Below are 18,405 nucleotides of genomic sequence, written 5' to 3'. Positions count from 1 at the left end.
CTACATTTCCCTTATCATCAACTATTACAACTTGAGTCACATCACTATTTTTTACACTGATTATTACATTTCGTAAAACATTCAAAAATTCTACGGGGTCCATAGCAACTGATCCTCTCCGATCAACTCCGTCTTTTCTATTAGCACCAAACTTCAAAATCGACAAACTAGGATCAACATCACTAGCACCATCACCATCTCTGTGTACATCAATCTCAAGCATACTCAGACGACCTCTGCGTTCATGAATAACTGAACCACTTTCCCCAAAACCTCCTAACAACAAATCTCTTCGCCTCTCCAATAAACCCACAGACATAGTCCGTGTCAAAATCGGAATAGCCTTGGTTGGAGCACAATGCCAAACATCAACATTATCATTAGTATATTTTTTAGATAACACAATAATAGATGGGGCCCTCATTTGCGAATCTTCTAGCATGTCACTCGTAGAATACTTCAAATACCCCTTCATTTTACAATACGTAATACCTCTTTTAATATTCAAATTTTCAAGTCGATACTTCACCATCCATGGCACTTGTTTGTCATTAATGGAACAACAACTATTCCCATAATACACTAACTCGTATTGACAATCCAAAGGAAAATAAAATAAGCTTGCAGACTGTCATTACTCTCTAACCTCTGATCATACACATTTACTTTGACCAACCCACTAGCATTGGGTGCGCAAATGGAGGAATATTTTATCAACCTTAATACTCTTATGTTTGTATCTCAACCTCAACTGAGAAAATAAATTAGGCAAAGCAAGTTCAATACAACTGAAATCACTTGCTGAAACACCTTCAACAATACCAGTTTTTATATCGTCTACCTCCATTCACCTGAACATTACAAATAAAAATACATAAATTATAATTCTAAACAGTTTTAAAGTACATTTGACTCCTTAACGTAATTTTGCATTCTTTTCAACTAACAGTAGCAACCACTAAATATATGGCACCCTTTGGAATACTTCCAACATTTCCCAACAGTGTATCTTTGTAGTCCGTCCAAACATTAACTAGGAAGAACCGGTTCACAACTTCTATTCCATGCCAAACGTACTCTTTGTCCTTGTCACCAATGAGCTTGAATCTCATTTTTTTTAGCATCTGAAACTGGTCGGACTGGTCAGGATCAACAATCCAGGTCTCAGGACTACCCTCACCAACTCCAATAAATATCTTGTCCGGTGTGCGGACAGAATCTGACGGACTATTATCACTTATGACGAAAAACAATACATGGTGGATCATAGCATCTCTAATATTGTATCAAAATTTTCATCAAATTTGAGTAAAAATTTGATTTGATACAATGCATTCCAATGATAAATTCAAAATTTTCGTCAAATCTTGGTACAAGTCCGGTTATCTAGGAGGATGTCCGGCCAAGAGCAAAAATTGACGTTCAGATAAAGAAAGCTCGATTGTTCAGGAGGACGTCCGACCCAACGGCTACCTACAAAATTTGATGAAGGATAAAATCTCCCTTCATTTGATTAAATATTTGGTTTTCCCTCTATTTGATATTAGTTTGGTGAAAGGGTTGGATCTGACATTTAAGACTTCTTTTTTTTTTTTTATCAATTTGAATTTAATGAAAGAATTGATGTAACGTTAGAGATGGCCTAAGATGTAGTACAAGTAGGATGATGAGATTACAATCTATAACAAAACTAGTAAAGTGTTGGGTGTTTGTCTTGTATTCTGTAAAATTTGTGCGATTATTTATTTTCTTTTATGTATTTGGATTGGGTGTAAAAATCTGTAATTCACTGTGAATTCATAATGAGTAGGATTTTCATATGGGCTGTGATAGAGACCACTAGGTGTAAAGCTCTAAATTGAGCTCTACACAGTTGGTAGAAAAAAAAAAAAAAAAAGACAAATCATCACGAGGAAGAAGACAAATTAGAGCTCCTCTAGAGCTCCTAATTTAGAGCTCTTGAACATTTTTGTTTTCATATTAAGATTTCTTGAGTTTGTCTATAAATAGGAAACATAGGCCCAACTAGGTTAGTGGTTTTTTACTTAAGAAATTAAAAAATCACAAAAAATAAATAAATAAATAAAATGTCATATCATCCACATTAAGCAATCTTTTTTTCAATCACAACTATTTTTTTAATTAAAAAAATATTCTAAACAAACTAAATTTTTTCATTTCATTAAAAAAAATCAAAAAATTTAATAAGTCAAATTGCCACACGGGCACTTAAATAGAATTTAGGATATGACATTGAAATGATATTTAGGGAGATGAAAAAATGAAGGGGCATTTGAGTCGGGAAATGGCAATTTTTTTTTAGTATTTTTTGTCTTGTGTTTGTATTTTTTCCCCGCATATAATTGATTTCTCTCTCGCCATAATTTCAAAATATTGAGATATGTATTAGAAAATACAGTTTTATATAATATTTAGAATATTGAAAATTCAAAATTCAAATACGTATTGGAGTTGTCTGTACATTCTTACCAGGTGTTGAAGAAGATAGGGTTTACGATTTTGTGTTAAGTAATTAGAAAACAGTAGAAGGTATGATAGTGTATGATTGGTCAAGGGCATGACCACATAATGTCGTGGACCACGAAATAATTTTTCCTTCTACGATATCAAATCAGGATTTCATAAATAAATAAGGGCGTATTATACTAGTGGTTCTTGTATTATGTCCTTTGTGTCAATTTAGTCTTTACATTTTTAATTGACAAGATTTTGATCTTTATTTTTAAATTTTGTATTAATTTAGTCTAATTGATAATCTCGATTAATATGTTTGAAGAAAAATAGTAATTGAGTTTGTTGATATTAACTTACAGCGTTGAATAACTTTATAATTTTGTCATTAAAAGTATGACACGTGCTATTCACATGCGCATTTTCCATCAAAAACACTAATATATATAATCAATTAGATTAAATTAAGATAAAATCATAAATTCAAAGATAAAATTAATCTAATTAAAGTTATAAAGATTAAAATGACAGAAAAATTAAAATATAAGGGTTCCTGAAAAATTATATGATTGAAAACGAAATTATTTCAGTATTTCCAAATAAACCAATTGGTCCAAACTATGAGACTAAAAAAAGATTCCCATTCTTTGCCCAATTTGAAATAGTCCAACATATCACACACCGATTTGAAAACTGGGAACACCGGTCCTCCATTCCCATCAAGCTACACGTACCCATGCACATCCGAAAAGAAGATGTTCGACTGTTTCAGGATTTCCCTGGCAAATAGGACACAAATTTGACACAACGCATCTTCTCTTGCACAGATTGTCTTTTGTAGCAAGCACATTTTTATACACTCTCCACCATAAGTGTTTAAGTTTCGGAGGTAACTTTAAAGCCCAGATCACCTTGCACGCTTGTTTTGGGAGTTTTTTTTAAATATTTTAAAAAATAACAATAATTTAGAGAATTGATTCACTTTTCAAACTATTTAAGAAACTAACCTACTTTCTGAAATTGCATTTTAAAAATGTAATTTTAAATTGAAACCGCACTTTCAAGATATAATTTCAATTTGAAATTACATGTTGAAAATGTAATTTTGTGATGACATAGACTTCATTAAGATGTATTGCATTTTCAACATGTGATTTCAAGTTGAAATTACATGTTGAAAATGTAATTTTTAATTTAAAATTACATTTTCAAAATATGATTTTAAAAAGCAGGTTAGTTTCTCAAATAGTTTAAAAAATGAGTCAATTCTCTAAATTTTTTTTTTTAGAATATTAAAAAAATATATATATATCCTCCCGGTTTTGGGGGTTGAAAGGAGGTAGATGGGATATAGGACAAACTCTTCAAAGTATTTGAGAACAAGTTGTATGTAATTTCTATATCAATAGCCAAATCCATGGCTTGGCTTGCCAATACACAAGCCATACATTAAAGTTTGACTTTTGTAATTATTCTTAATTTTTTATGAAAATATATATAAAAAAAATAAAAAAAGTGATGTAACAATTTATAAATTTTTTTATTAAAAATCTATTTTCCAAATAAGGCCCGAGCAAAATTGATGTGCAGTACTGCTTTTCTCTGAATCCACCACAAATTTCACAAACTTTTATGCCCATGCAAAGAGTAACCACAAAAGTTCTACATGAATGGCAAGGTTTGCAAGAATTAAATAGGGTACATCCCTCAATTTACTTATCTAAATAGGTATTAAAAAAAAATATTAGATTTTCTGAGAGTAACGTATGCCATTATTTATGTAATATTTTTAATAAATGATTTACACTAAGGTGAATCAAAGAACAAGTTTAGGAACATGTTTTCTGTGTAAGTAAAAGAATTTTATAGATGGTATTGTATTTTAAAACTATTCAATAATTACTCAATAAGTAGACTTTTTTTTGGCGATGTATTCACTTTAACAACCTATTTAAAATATGTTAGATAAATTATAAAATAGGACAAATTACAAACACCCCCTCGAGGTTTAGTAAAAATACAGATTCCTTCCTGACGTTTGAGAAATTATAAATTGTTTCTTGAGATGTTAGAATTTACCACTTTACTCCTCCACCTACCATCTCCACTAGCACCCACTTCACCTACCACCTCCACTACACTACACCTACTACCACCTTCTCTTCTATATATAGGAGTTGTAATACATAACACAATATTATCAATACAATCAATAATAATACATCAGTTATTTTACATGGTATCAGAGCAAGGTTAATACCTTAGTATTTCTCGCTTCACTGGCGGGCGGCAACCTCGCCTTGGCCGCCCGCCGGACCTCAACCTCATCAATTTCCTCCCTCCCCGATCTCATCAACACATTCTGTGAAATCACTTCTACTTCCCGAGACGAAGCCCTTTTCTTCCTCGAAAGCCACAACTTCTCTCTCGACTCCGCCCTCTGCACCTTCCTCGAACCCTCCGCCACCGCCGCCGATCTTCCCATCCTCCCTCCGTCCCCCTCTGTGTCTCGCTCCCGATCGCCGTCTCCGCCGCCTTCGCTCCGCTCGCAGCAGCCCAACCGCTCCAGTCTCCGATCGCGGCAGCCCAACACGAAGCCCTCGGGGAGTCGTTCTGGAGGCATTCGGACGTTCTCCGATCTGAATCGCCAGTCTTCGGATGGCTCTGGTCGTGACTCTGATTACGAGCCTCAGGAGTCCTTCACTGGCGGCGAAAAGAGTGGAATGCTTGTCCAAGATCCATCCAAAGTCCATGATGTGGATGCGATTTTCACTCATGCTAGACAAGCAGGCGCTGTAGAACTATATCATTTTCTGGAGTAATGGTTTCACAGTAGATGATGGTCCATTGCGGAGGTTGGATGATCCTGAAAATGCTTCATTCTTGGAGAGCATCCGAAAGTCGGCGTGTCCAAAAGAACTTAGGGAGAGGAAGGCATCTTTTTGACGCTCAAACCACATGGGCACCCCACTTTCCTTTTCCTTTTATATTTTATTTTTCGTAATCCTTACCAAATATTCTCACCTGCCGACCACTTAGTCACCACACCCTCACTTTCCTTTTTTTTTTATTTTATTTTATTTTATTATTTTCTCTCCACTCAATAACAGTCACCACACCCCACTTTCATCATCACTGCCCCATATATCTATATATATATATATATTTCTTTTTATTATCATATCTTACTCAAACCCCACACCATTATCATTATTATTATTTTTTTTTTGGGCGTGTTCCCCTTCTTAAAAAAAAAAAAAAAAAAAAAAAAAAAACCACAACCCTTTTTCAATTTGCACAACAACCATATTTTATTCATCTTCGGGGCTCAACCCCGATCACACTTTTACACCCAAAAAAAAAAAAAAAAAAAAAAAAAAAAAAAGCAACAAATCAACCACATCCACAGGCAGGATTTTCTTCTCTACTATGCCGCCGGTCTTTTCTTCTTGCCTCCGTCCTGGGCGGCCCTTGACGGTGTTGCCTCAGTGCTTCCTAGTCCACCGAGCACGTTCACTACTCCCTGCTCCTCCACTGCCGCATATGGCGGTCCTCCAAATCGGAACATCACGGTGGCCTTCCGCTTCAGCTCCTTGTTTTCTGTCCTTAGCACGCTTATCTCTGCTCGCGCATCCTTATACATGCGTTGGAGCAGAGCCAGCTGGGAGTTTAAATGCTGCACCTCATTTGTCCTACTCTGCAGCCGGTTCGACAGGTTTGTGACCGCCGTCATGCTTTCCACACATGCCTTCAAAGTATACTGATTGGCCTCCACATCCGACTGCACTGCCATTCTTTGCTCCACAGACCGCATCGGAAAGTTCAACGGGGCAAACTCCGGGGCGCTTGGTTGAGTTTCCAGTGCCACCGCACCAGTTCTCTCTCTCGTTGACTCGTTAAGGTCGGGAAAGAGGGTGAGCAGCCCGCGGGAAGACGATGAAGCCATTTTCTGGGCAAGTGTTACAGACTCTCTCTCTCAGAAACGGAAGAGTTTTTTCAAAAGATTTTCGCAGTTTTTTTTGTCTCAGCCTTTTGCCTCAGCCTCCGTCTTATAGCCGAGGCAGCCACGCGCATCGCGCGCCTCTTGACGCCCGACAAACTGGCACGCCTTTTCATGGCACATCTTTTGATAAAGTGGGCACGCCTTTTGATGGCACGCCTTTTGAAAAATTGGGCACACCTTTTGAGGGTGCAACTTTTACAACGGTCCGACATGACCCCATAAACTGTCCCGACATTTGATTCCGGTTAGCATCTCCAACGGTCCGACATGACCCTATAAACTGTCCCGACATTTGATTCCGGTTAGCCTTTTTCAACGGTCCGACATGACCCCATAAACTGTCCCGACATTTGATTCTGGTTAGCATTTTCAACGGTCCGACATGACCCCATAAACTGTCCCGACATTGATTCCGGTTAGCATCTACAACGGTCCGACATGACCCTATAAACTGTCCCGACATTGATTCCGGTTAGCATACAGTGTCCTCTACAACGTTATGACATCACCATACAGTGTCCTCTACCACGTTATGACACCACCATCCAGTGTCCTCTACACCGTTATGACACCACCATCCAGTGTCCTCTACCACGTTATGACACCACCATCCAGTGTCCTCTACCACGTTATGGCACCACCTTTCAGTGTCTTCACCAACGGTCTGACACGACCATACAGTGTCTCCTATCCTTTTTTTTTATTTTTATGTATTTTCTTGTTTTGTAACTCTCTCCAAACTCAAGTTGGTTAGTTCCTATCCTCCTTGAGTTTGCGGGGGGCTGTTAGAATTTACCACTTTACTCCTCCACCTACCATCTCCACTAGCACCCACTTCACCTACCACCTCCACTACACTACACCTACTACCACCTTCTCTTCTATATATAGGAGTTGTAATACATAACACAATATTATCAATACAATCAATAATAATACATCAGTTATTTTACATGAGAGTCAAATTTTCATAATAAATTAGGAAAAATTAGGAGGGAATCTATATGAAAATAAAAATCTCAGAGGATAATTTGTTATGAAAATATAAACCTCAGGGGACGGGATGTAATTTTTCAAACCTCAAAAAAAAAATTATATTTTTATCAAATCTCAAGAGAAGTATTTGTAATTTGCCCTATAAAATATTATTGGACGATGACAGGACAGCGTGGTTATGTACTAATGTCATAATTTCTGGCTTTCAACCCTGCAACACAATATGAATGAATGGTGCCAACGGAAAAGTTGTTATTTGTTGAACCTTGTCCTTGTACTATAATTATTGGCGTTTAGCCTGTCATTTGAAATAAAGATAAAAGTTGTGTTTTGTAGTTTGAATAAAAAGTTAGGAGTGTACTTTTGTAGTATCAAAATTATTTGGAAAGATAGGTAAAAGGTATTTGTGAAAGGAAAATAAGTCATAGTTCGAAAATTTTAGCTTGAAATTGGTTCGAATGTCGTTTTGGGTGTTTTGGGTGATTTAAAACAGAAGAGAAAGAGGGAGAGAAGAGAGGAAGAAGAGAGGAGAAGAGAAAGAGGAGGGGAAGAGGGAATGAAGAGAAGAGAGGGCCCCTCTGCTTCTGCCGTCAGCCGAGCCCCTCCGCTTCGTCCCAGCACTAGCGATCGTCGCAGCACTACCGCCGTCGCCTCCGGTCCCGCCGAGCCCCTCCCCTTCGTCGCAGCACCACTGCTGTCGGCCGAGCCCCTCTCCTTCCTCCTTCCTCCTCCTCCTCCTTCCTTCTCTTCTCCCCCTGTGATTATGCCCCCTCCAGTCCTCCTCCTCCTCCTCCTTCCTTCTCTTCTCCTTCTCTGCTTCTGAAATTGGATTCGAGCCAATTTCGAGCTCAACAATTCAAGCTACGTAGCAGTTCCGTTTGTGAAATTACAATTATATTTTTTAGTTGCAAAATGAGTCACGTGTGTGAAAATGTAAATTGTCTAAATTGAGAGAGGGTATTTTGATCATTTGATTGTGATGTGTGACAGCATAACAAATATTAAGCAAAAAATTCAAAAATTAATTTTTTACCAACTTTTCAAATATTTTATGAAAAAGTCAAAAAATTAAATTAAAAGTCAAAAACTAACTTTTAATCATCTTTTCAAAACACCCCTAGATGTGGTGAGACATGAAGTTGGTGATACTTTTAAGGTTTCGTTTGGGAAGAAGGATTGGATTGAGACAAAATAGGCTTTTTAGCCCAATAAGACAAAACACCACATACAACTCATAATTATTATATTCTTTCTCTCACAAAAAATTAAAAAAGTCAAAAAGTCAACCCACTTCCCAAACAAAACCTAAGAGTACATATGATTGTTGAATTAGTTTTTGATGGAAATAGATTGTGATGTGTAAGTTACATTGTGTGATTAAATAGAAATGAATGAATATTTGATAGGATTATAGATGAAATTATGAGAATAAGTTATACATGAATAAATAGATATGATAAATGATTGAATAGAGGAAATTATTATCCTGGATTAGAGTGGAATAAAAATATATAATTATTTTTTACAGTTAATGTGGAAAGAAAATAATATTGAATTGCCTAATCCCTTAATATTGCAATTTTTATAGATTTTTTTTTTTCTCATTTAATTTTCATACTAGTATTACAGTTAACCAGTGTTTTAATACAATATGAAACAAATGATGGACTAAAAAAACATGTGGGATCCAGATCTTCCCTCTCTTTATTACACAAACAAACAAATAAAATAATTTGATGATGTCCACTTATCCCTTTTACTCTTTATCCTAAAATATTATCACAATTAAAAAAAATTAATTCGTATTTAGTTCATAAATTTAGAAAGAGATTTAAAAAAGAAAATAAAAAATATATATAAAATGTGAGTGAAATATAACTAAATTTCACTTACACTTCACACATCTTTTTTCTTTCTAAATATCTTTTTAAATCTATAAATGAAACCCAACTTACGAGCATTAACTTTTTTTTTTAAAGGCACATGCTTTTCTATGTTAATTTTTTTTTTTTTTTTTCGTAATTCTTCTTAAAGTGCGGTGTAACCTTATTCATGAAAATTCATAAATGGAATGGAGTGATAATACAAAGTGAAAGTATCATTTTACTTTGTAAATTATCATTCAAAAATCAATTTAACAACTATTTTTTTAATAATATCAATTTTATATCTAAATTATTTAATTTTGTATTAATTTTACCCCACCATTAATTGGCATCTATAATAAAATAAAAATTGTTGATATGACACCGAGATTTCATTTGAAATTCATTTTGTCTTCAAACTATTTCCAAATCTCAATTAGGGCTAGGCCCTTGAATAAAAGAAAGTTTGAGAGTCTAAATGATATTTTAGAAATAGTTTAGGGATGAAATAAAGGGTAAATTACACTAATACTCCCGAGATTTATGTTTATTACAGTTCTTCCCCAACCTTTTGAAAATTACATCTCCCTCCCTGTAGTTTAAAGTTTCGTTACAGATTCCCTCCCTCAGCAATTTAATTTTTTTAAATACCAATTTTGCCCTCATTGGGTAAATTACATTGACACCCCTTACATTACCCCCTCCCTAAAATTTAAAGTAGTATTACCAATTGCCTCCTCGGTTAGTATTAGTTGAAAAAAAAAAATTGATTGAAAAAAAAAATTATTTGAAAAACAAATTAATTGAAAAAAAAAATTGTTAGTAAAATTTTTAAATTTCTGTTTAAAAACCAACGTAAACTCATTTTTTGAATTTACGTTTTTTTCTCAGATTTACAAACTGAGGCAATAATTTATAAACCAAAAAAATTATCAAACAAGTGTTTATGACAATTTTTTAAATTTTTATAAATATAAATTGAAAACTGAAAACAAAATGGTTACCAAACAGGCCTCATATGGTAGAAATATCGTAAAATTAACAAATAATTAAATAAGTTACCAACGTAAGAAATGACTTATCAAAATATTCTTAGGCTATGTATGATTTGATTCACTTTTCAAACTATTTTAAAAACTAACCTGTTTTTTGAAGTTGCATTTTAAAAATGTAATTTTAAATTGAAATTTCATTTTCAATATATAATTTCAATTTAAAATTGCATGTTGAAAATGTAATATTATGATGACATAGACTTCATTAAGATATATTGCATTTTCAACATGTGATTTCAAGTTGAAATAACATGTTGAAAATGTAATTTTTAATTTAAAATTACATTTTCAAAATATGATTTCAAAAAGCAGGTTAGTTTCTCAAATAATTTAAAAAATGAGTCAATTCTCTAAATTATTTTTAAAAAAAATATTAAAAGAAAAACAAAAAACAAAAAACTCCCGGTTTTGGGAGTTGAAAGGAGGTAGATGGGATATAGGACAAACTCTTCAGAGCATTTGAGAACAAGCTGTATGTAATTTCTATATCAAAAGCCAAATCCATGGCTTGGCTTGCCAATACACAAGCCATGCATTAAAGTTTGACTTTTGTAATTATTCTTAATTTTTTATGGAAGGATATATAAAAAAATAAAGGGAGTGATGTAATAATTTATAAATTTTTTTATTAAAAATCTATTTTCCAAACAAGGCGTAAGCGAAATTCATGTATAGTGCTGCTTTTCTCTGCTTCCACCACAAATTTCACAAACTTTTATGCCCATGCAAAGAGTAACCACAAAAGTTCTACATGAATGGCAAGGTTTGCAAGAAAATAGGGCACATCCCTCAATTTACTGAGCAAGGATCCTCTAGAGTGATTTTTTCCTAAAGTTTTCTAAAGTGCTACAGTGTATGGTTGAGATTTATTGGCAAGTCACATCAATTTTTTTGATGTGACTTGCCAGTAAATCTCAACCACACAATATACCACTCTAGGAAACTTTAGGAAAATTTCACTCTAGAGGATCCTTGGTGCAATTTACTTATCTAAATAGGTATTAAAAAAATATTAGTTTCTCTCAAAGTAACATATGTCATTATTTGTGTGATATTTTTAATAAATGATTTACACTAAGGTGAATCAAAGAACAAATTTAGGAATGTGTGTTCTGTGTAAGTAAAAGAATTATATAGATAATATTGTATTTTAAAACTATTCAATAATTACTCAATAGGTAGACTTAAGTTGCGTTTTGTAAAGTTTTGTAATTACGATTTGAGAGTATGAGTTGTATTTTGAGTTTGTGAGTTGTGAAATTATGATTTGAGTGTAGAAAATTTGTTTGGTTGTGATTTTTGAATAGAGTGTTGAATTGAGTTTTAAATTGTATATAGAATCGAGTTTTGAAAGTTTGATGTGACATGTGAGATAATAAAACTTGTTTGATGATAAGTTTTTAAAATAGTTTTCAAAACTTAATTTAATTTATAATTTATAATCAAACACATAACTCATAACTCGATATCCGTATTTTTGATCAACAGTCATAACCAAACTATTTTTAAAATACTCAAATAAAAAAATAATTTTTTTTCAATTAATTGTTTTTAAGTAATTTTTTGGAATATTTTTTTTTCAAATAATTGTTTTTAAGTAATTTTTTGGAATATTTTTTTTTCAAATAACTTCTATGTCAATTATTTTATGTCAATTAATTTTTCTGTTAATTCATTTTTTAGGCATGTATAAACATTAAAAATATTTTAAAATTATTTAGAAAATTAAAATATTCCGAAAATTAAAATATAAAGAATATTAAAAATATTTCGAAAATCAAAATATTTACAATTAAAATATCAAAATATTAAAATTAAAATATTAAAATATTTTTATGAAAATTAAAATATTAAAAATATCCCTATAAAATAAAATAAAATATTTAAAACAAAAAAATAAAAAATATTTAAAATGAAAATTAAGTTGTTTTTGAGTTTTGAAATGAGTTTTGAAATGAGTTTTGAGTTGTGTGTTTTTTGTTATGAGTTTTGAAAAGTAATGATTATAGTTTAAAATTAGTTTTGAGAAATGAGTGTAAAATTATGATTTGAAAACTGCAACTAAATACCACACTCAAATCAATGATAGAACTATATTTTGAAATCTAAATCAAACAGAGTCTTAGGCCTCGTTTGGGAACAGGCTAATTTAGTAACTTTTTTACTATTTGGCTAAAATATGAGCTAAAAAAAATAATATGTTTGGGATGAATTTTTGATTTTTTACGAAAAGATGTGCAAAAAATAAAAATAAAAAGAACTTTTAATTTTTTGATATGAATTATTAATTTTTTAATTTTTTAATAATTTTTTAATTTTTTAATTAAAAAAAATTAGGGAGATTTACCAATAAATCCCAAAATTTGAACTTATGCACCAATTGATCCCATTTTTATTCTATTAAACCATTTAGTCCCATTTAATTGTGAAGGACATAATTACCCTCATCTAACCGTAAGACACACACAGGGGCTGGAATGGGCTCTTTCTCCTATCACACAGATACACACATACATTGTAAGGGGCACACACACAGATACACACACACAGATACACACATACATTGTGAGGGGCAACACACACACACACAGATACACACACACACACACACAGAATTTGGGGAAATGCACTTCAATAATTTTACCTTAAAGTGTTCGATCTGATTCTAAAGCTGTGCTCAATACAGATTCTCAAAATAACAAATGCAAAAGAAAAACCCTAGAAATCAAAGACAAACCCACATGATTATATTGGGAAAAATTAAAAAATCAGAAGAAGAATTGTACCAACGAATAGATTAGAAGAAGCATGAGCGCACTTTGCAGGTCTGCCAAAGCAATTTCCCATAGTTGATCGGTCAAAAGAAGAAGAAGAAGAAGTAATCCATTGATTTGGAGTTGTGAGGGGCAGACACACACACACACACAGATACACACACACACACAGATACACACATACATTGTGAGGGCAGACACACACACACACAGATACACACAGGGACGCCGTTGCTGACCGATCTAATCTTCCTGAGCCGTCGGTTCGTGCGTAGCCCGCCGAGCCTCCGCGGCAGTCGGAGAATGATGCGCGAGCCGGAGTTGAGGGTAAGAGAGGCGGCGGTGGAGCAGATCGAAGATAGACAGAGCGATTGGGCGTACTGGAAGACACAGAAGACACCATTAACGCACACACCCAGCAGCAGCCTCAGCATCTCAGCATCTTTATACTCACACAAGCAGATCAAATACATCGGATCGTTGATTCCACCGCCTCGATCCTTCGAGAATGGAAACCGAGGGTACGAATTGATGACCGCTTGATCGAGCCCTCTTATGGAGACCCACTCTGCAACACATCTCTCTCATGGTGACCCACCGCCTCACTCATCTCTCTCATGGAGACCCCTTTTGCAACACACTCACTAATACACACACACACGCAAATCTCTGAGGGTGTGCCACACCGAAAAGTGGGACCAAATCAGTGAACCAAAAATGACAGTTTGTAAATCAATGAAAGGGCACTCTCGTCCACAGAGTAAAACAAAAAAGAAAAAAAAAAAACAAAAAGGACCAAATCAATACACCAACAGGACTGTTTGGTATAATAAAATAAAAGTGGGACTATTTGGTATAACAGTTTGTAAAATAGGATTTATTGGTAAATTTCCCAAAAAATTACTTGTCAGATGAGGCGTTATTTTTTTTTTTTTTTTTTTTTTGGGCGATGTATTCACTTTAACCACCGATTTAAAATGTGTCAGATCCAAAACCAATTTAAAATATGTTAGATAAATTATAATTATAAAATATTAGTGGACGATGACAGGACAGCGTGGTATGTACTAACGTGATAATTTAAAATATGAATGAATGGTGCCCACGGAAAAGTTGTTATTTGTTGAACTTTGTCTTTGTACTATAATTATTGGCGTTTAGCCTGTCATTTGGGAATAAAGATAAAAATTTGTTTTGTAGTTTGGATAAAGAGTTAGAATTTACTTTTAGTATCAAAATTATTTGAGAAGGTAGGCAAAAGTTACTTGTGAAATTATAATTATATTTTTTAATTGTAAAATGAGTTACATGTATGAAAATATAAATTTTTTAAATTGGGTGGAGAGTATTTTGGTCATTTAATTATGATGTGACAGCATAATAAATATTAAGCAAAAAAGTCAAAAATTAGTGTTTTACCAACTTTTTAAATGACTTTCTGAAAAAATCAAAAAATTTAGTTAAAAATCAAAAATTAACTTTAACCATCTTTTCACAACACTCCTAGATATAGCGAGACATGAATTGGTGATACTTTTAAGGCTTCGTTTGGGAAGAATGATTGGATTGAGAAAAAAATGTTATTTTGAGAAGTGGGTTAAAAGTCATTTTTCAGCTTTTAAACCACTTTCCTCTTTCACAAAAAAAGTCAAAAAAAAATAAAAAACAGTTTTTAACCATCTTCTCAAAACACCTCAAAATAAGTTTTTAGCATAATAAGACAAAATATCACATCCAACCCATAATCATTACTTTTTTTCTCTCATAAAAAGTCAAAAAGTCATTCTCAAATAAGATTTTTTAATCTCTGACTAAAATAGTCAAAAAGCCAACCCACTTTCCAAACGAAGCTTATGAGTACGTATGATTGTTGAATTAGTTTTTGATGGAATTAGATTGTGATGTGTAAGTTATATTATGTGATATAATAGAAATGAATGAATATTTGATAGGATTATAGATGAAATTATGAAAACAGCAGTGCTGTAGAGTTCTAATTAGAACTGCACTGTAACAGTTCTAATGAGCTGGCGCACATATATATATATATATATATAATAAAAAAAAAGGTGAGGTAAAAGAAAAAATATAAGAAAGAAAAAGATAAATTAACACTCCATTAGAGCTCTCTTTTTAAAGGTCTAACTCATTTTTCTTATGAGAATAAGTTATACATGAATAAATAGATAGGATAAATGATTGAATAGAGGAAATTATTATCCTGGATTAGAGTGGAATAAAAATATATAATTATTTTTTACAGTTAATGTGGAAAGAAAATAATATCGAATTGCCTAATCCCTTAATATTGCAATTTTTATATATCTAATCAGCTTGTTTGGTTTCGTTTTTCTGAAAACAGTTTTTAGAAAATTCTACTTTCTTATTATCCGTATTTTTTTATTTTTAATGAATTTTTTTAATATTTTAAGCAATTTTTTTAATTTTTAGATATATCTAACATAAATACACCTAAAAAGTAAAAAAATTGTGCAAAAAACCTTTTAAAAATTCACTAAATACAAGAAATACAAAAAAAATATGAGAATTCAGTACATTTTTTATATTTTTATGTATTTAATAATTTTTTAAAATATTTTTTCACAAATTTTTTACTTTTTAGATACATCTAAGTAAAGTGCATCTAAAAAACTGAAAACAATGTTTAAAATTTTAATAATATTCACTAAAAATAAAAAAATACGAAAAATAAAAAACTCAATTTTCAAAAAATTTAATTCAGAAAACTTAAATTAAACACATAAAAAAAATCTCATTTAATTTTTATACTAGTATTACAGTTAACCAGTGTTTTAATACAATATGAAACAAATGACGGACCAAAACCACATGTGGGATCCAGAACTTCCTCACCCCGTATCCCCTCTCTTTATTACACAAACAAATAAATAAAATAATTTGATGATGTCCACTTATCCTTTTTACTCTTTATCTTAAAATATTATCACAATTAAAAAAATTCAAGTAGTGTTTAGCTCATAAATTTTGAAAGAAATTTAGAAAAGGAAATGAAAAATATATGTGAAATGTGAGTGAAATATAATTTAACTTACACTTTATACATCTTTTTTCTTTCTAAATCTCTTTTTAAATCTATAATGAAACCCAAAGTATTAATTTTTTTTTTTTAAAGGCACATGCTTTTCTATGTTAATTTTTTTTTTTTTTTTCCTCAGTTCTTCTTAAAGTGCGGTGTAACCTTATTCATGAAAATTCATAAATGGAATGGAGTGATAATACAAAGTGAAAGTATCATTTTACCTGGTAAATTATCATTTAAAAATCAATTTAACAACGGATTTTTTAATAATATCAATTTTATATCTAAATTATTTAATTTTGTATTAATTTTACCCCACCATCATTTGGCATCTATAATAAGATAAAAATTATTGATGTGACACCCAGATTTCATTTGAAATTCATTTTATCCTCAAACTATTTCCAAATCTCAATTAGGCCTAGGCCCTTGAATAAAAAAGAAAGTTTGAGAGTCTAAATGATATTTTAGAAATAGTTTAGGGATAAAATAAAGGATAAATTACACTAACATCCCTTGAGGTTTATGTTTATTACAGTTCTCCCCTTACCTTTTGGAAGTTACATCTCCCTCCCTGAGGTTTAAAATTTCGTTACAGATTCACCCCTCAGCAATTTAATTTTTTAAATACCAATTTTTTCCTCACTGGGTAAATTACATTGACACCCCTCACATTTTAGAAATTACAATCCCCTCCCTAAGGTTTAAAGTAGCATTACCAATTGCCCCCTCGGTTAGTATTAGTTGGAAAAAAAATTAATTGAACAAAAAAATATTTAAAAAAAAATTAATTGAAAAAAAATTTTGTTAGTAAAATTTTTAAATTTCTGTTTAAAAACCAACGTAAATTCATTTTTTGAATTTACTTTTTTTTCTCAAATTTACAAACCGAGACAACAGTTTATAAATCAAAAAAATTATCAAACAAGTTTTTATGACACTTTTTAAAATTTTTGTAAATATAAATTGAAAACTGAAAACGAAATGGTTACCAAATAAGCCTCAGATGGTAAAAATGTCATAAAATTAACAAATAATTAAATGAGTTACCAACGTAAGAAATGACATATCAAAAGATTCTTAGGCTATGTATGGTTTGATTTTTAGAAAAAAAAATTTAAAAATTAAAAATTAATTTGGTTAAGAAATAAAAAATAAAAAATAGTTATCATTTAAGGCTAAAAGATAATTATTATTTTAACTTTTGGACAGGTTATATACATACGTATGGTTGTTTCAATTTAATTTGTAAAAATTTACTTCTAATAACTCGAAAGATAAAAATTATATAAAAATGATAATTATTTTTTTATTTCTTAACCAAATTAATTTTTAAGTTTTTTTAAAAAAAATTCTAAAAATCAAACCATACATAGCCTAAGAATCTTTTGATAAGTCATTTCTTACGTTGGTAACTTATTTAATTATTTGTTAATTTTACGACATTTTTACCATCTGAAACCTGTTTGATAACCATTTTGTTTTCAGTTTTCAATTTATATTTACAAAAATTTTAAAAACTATCATAAAAATTTGTTTGATAATTTTTTTTATTTATAAATGGTTGTCTCAATTTGTAAATTTGAGAAAAAAACGTAAATTCAAAAAATGAGTTTACGTTGGTTTTTAAATAGAAATTTAAAAAATTTACTAACAAATTTTTTTTTCAATTAATTTTTTTTCCAACTAATACTAACTAAGGGGACAATTGGTAATACTACTATAAACCTTAGAGAGGGGATTGTAATTTCTAAAATGTGAGGAGTGCCAATGTAATTTACCCAGTGAGGGAAAAATTGGTATTTAAAAAAATTAAATTGTTGAGGGGGAAAATCTGTAATGAAACTTTAAACTTCAAGAAGGGAGATGTAACTTTCAAAAGGTGAAAGGAAAATTGTAATAAACATAAATTTCAAGAGGTGTCAGTATAATTTATCTTAAAATAAAATTTCAATTTCACGCCAACAACTTCAATTTGATTGTAAACGATAGTTAACGGCTGGGTAAATATTACTATTATTAAAAAAATAAGTGTTGAATTGATTTTTAAATAATAATTTAGGAGGCAAAATAATATTCTCATACAAGTTAATCTCTCACCAAAACTGTGGAATTTTTTTTTTTTGGCTCTAAATGTTATTGAGACATGGAGATTTCAGCTACATGGCATTAAGGTGGA

This window comes from Camellia sinensis, chromosome 11 (genome assembly GCF_055761805.1).
Source record: "Camellia sinensis isolate YWXY chromosome 11, ASM5576180v1, whole genome shotgun sequence".
In the NCBI taxonomy this organism is placed as follows: domain Eukaryota; kingdom Viridiplantae; phylum Streptophyta; class Magnoliopsida; order Ericales; family Theaceae; genus Camellia; species Camellia sinensis.
The sequence above is the reverse complement of the archived record's forward strand: the minus strand, read 5'-3'. Positions refer to the sequence as shown.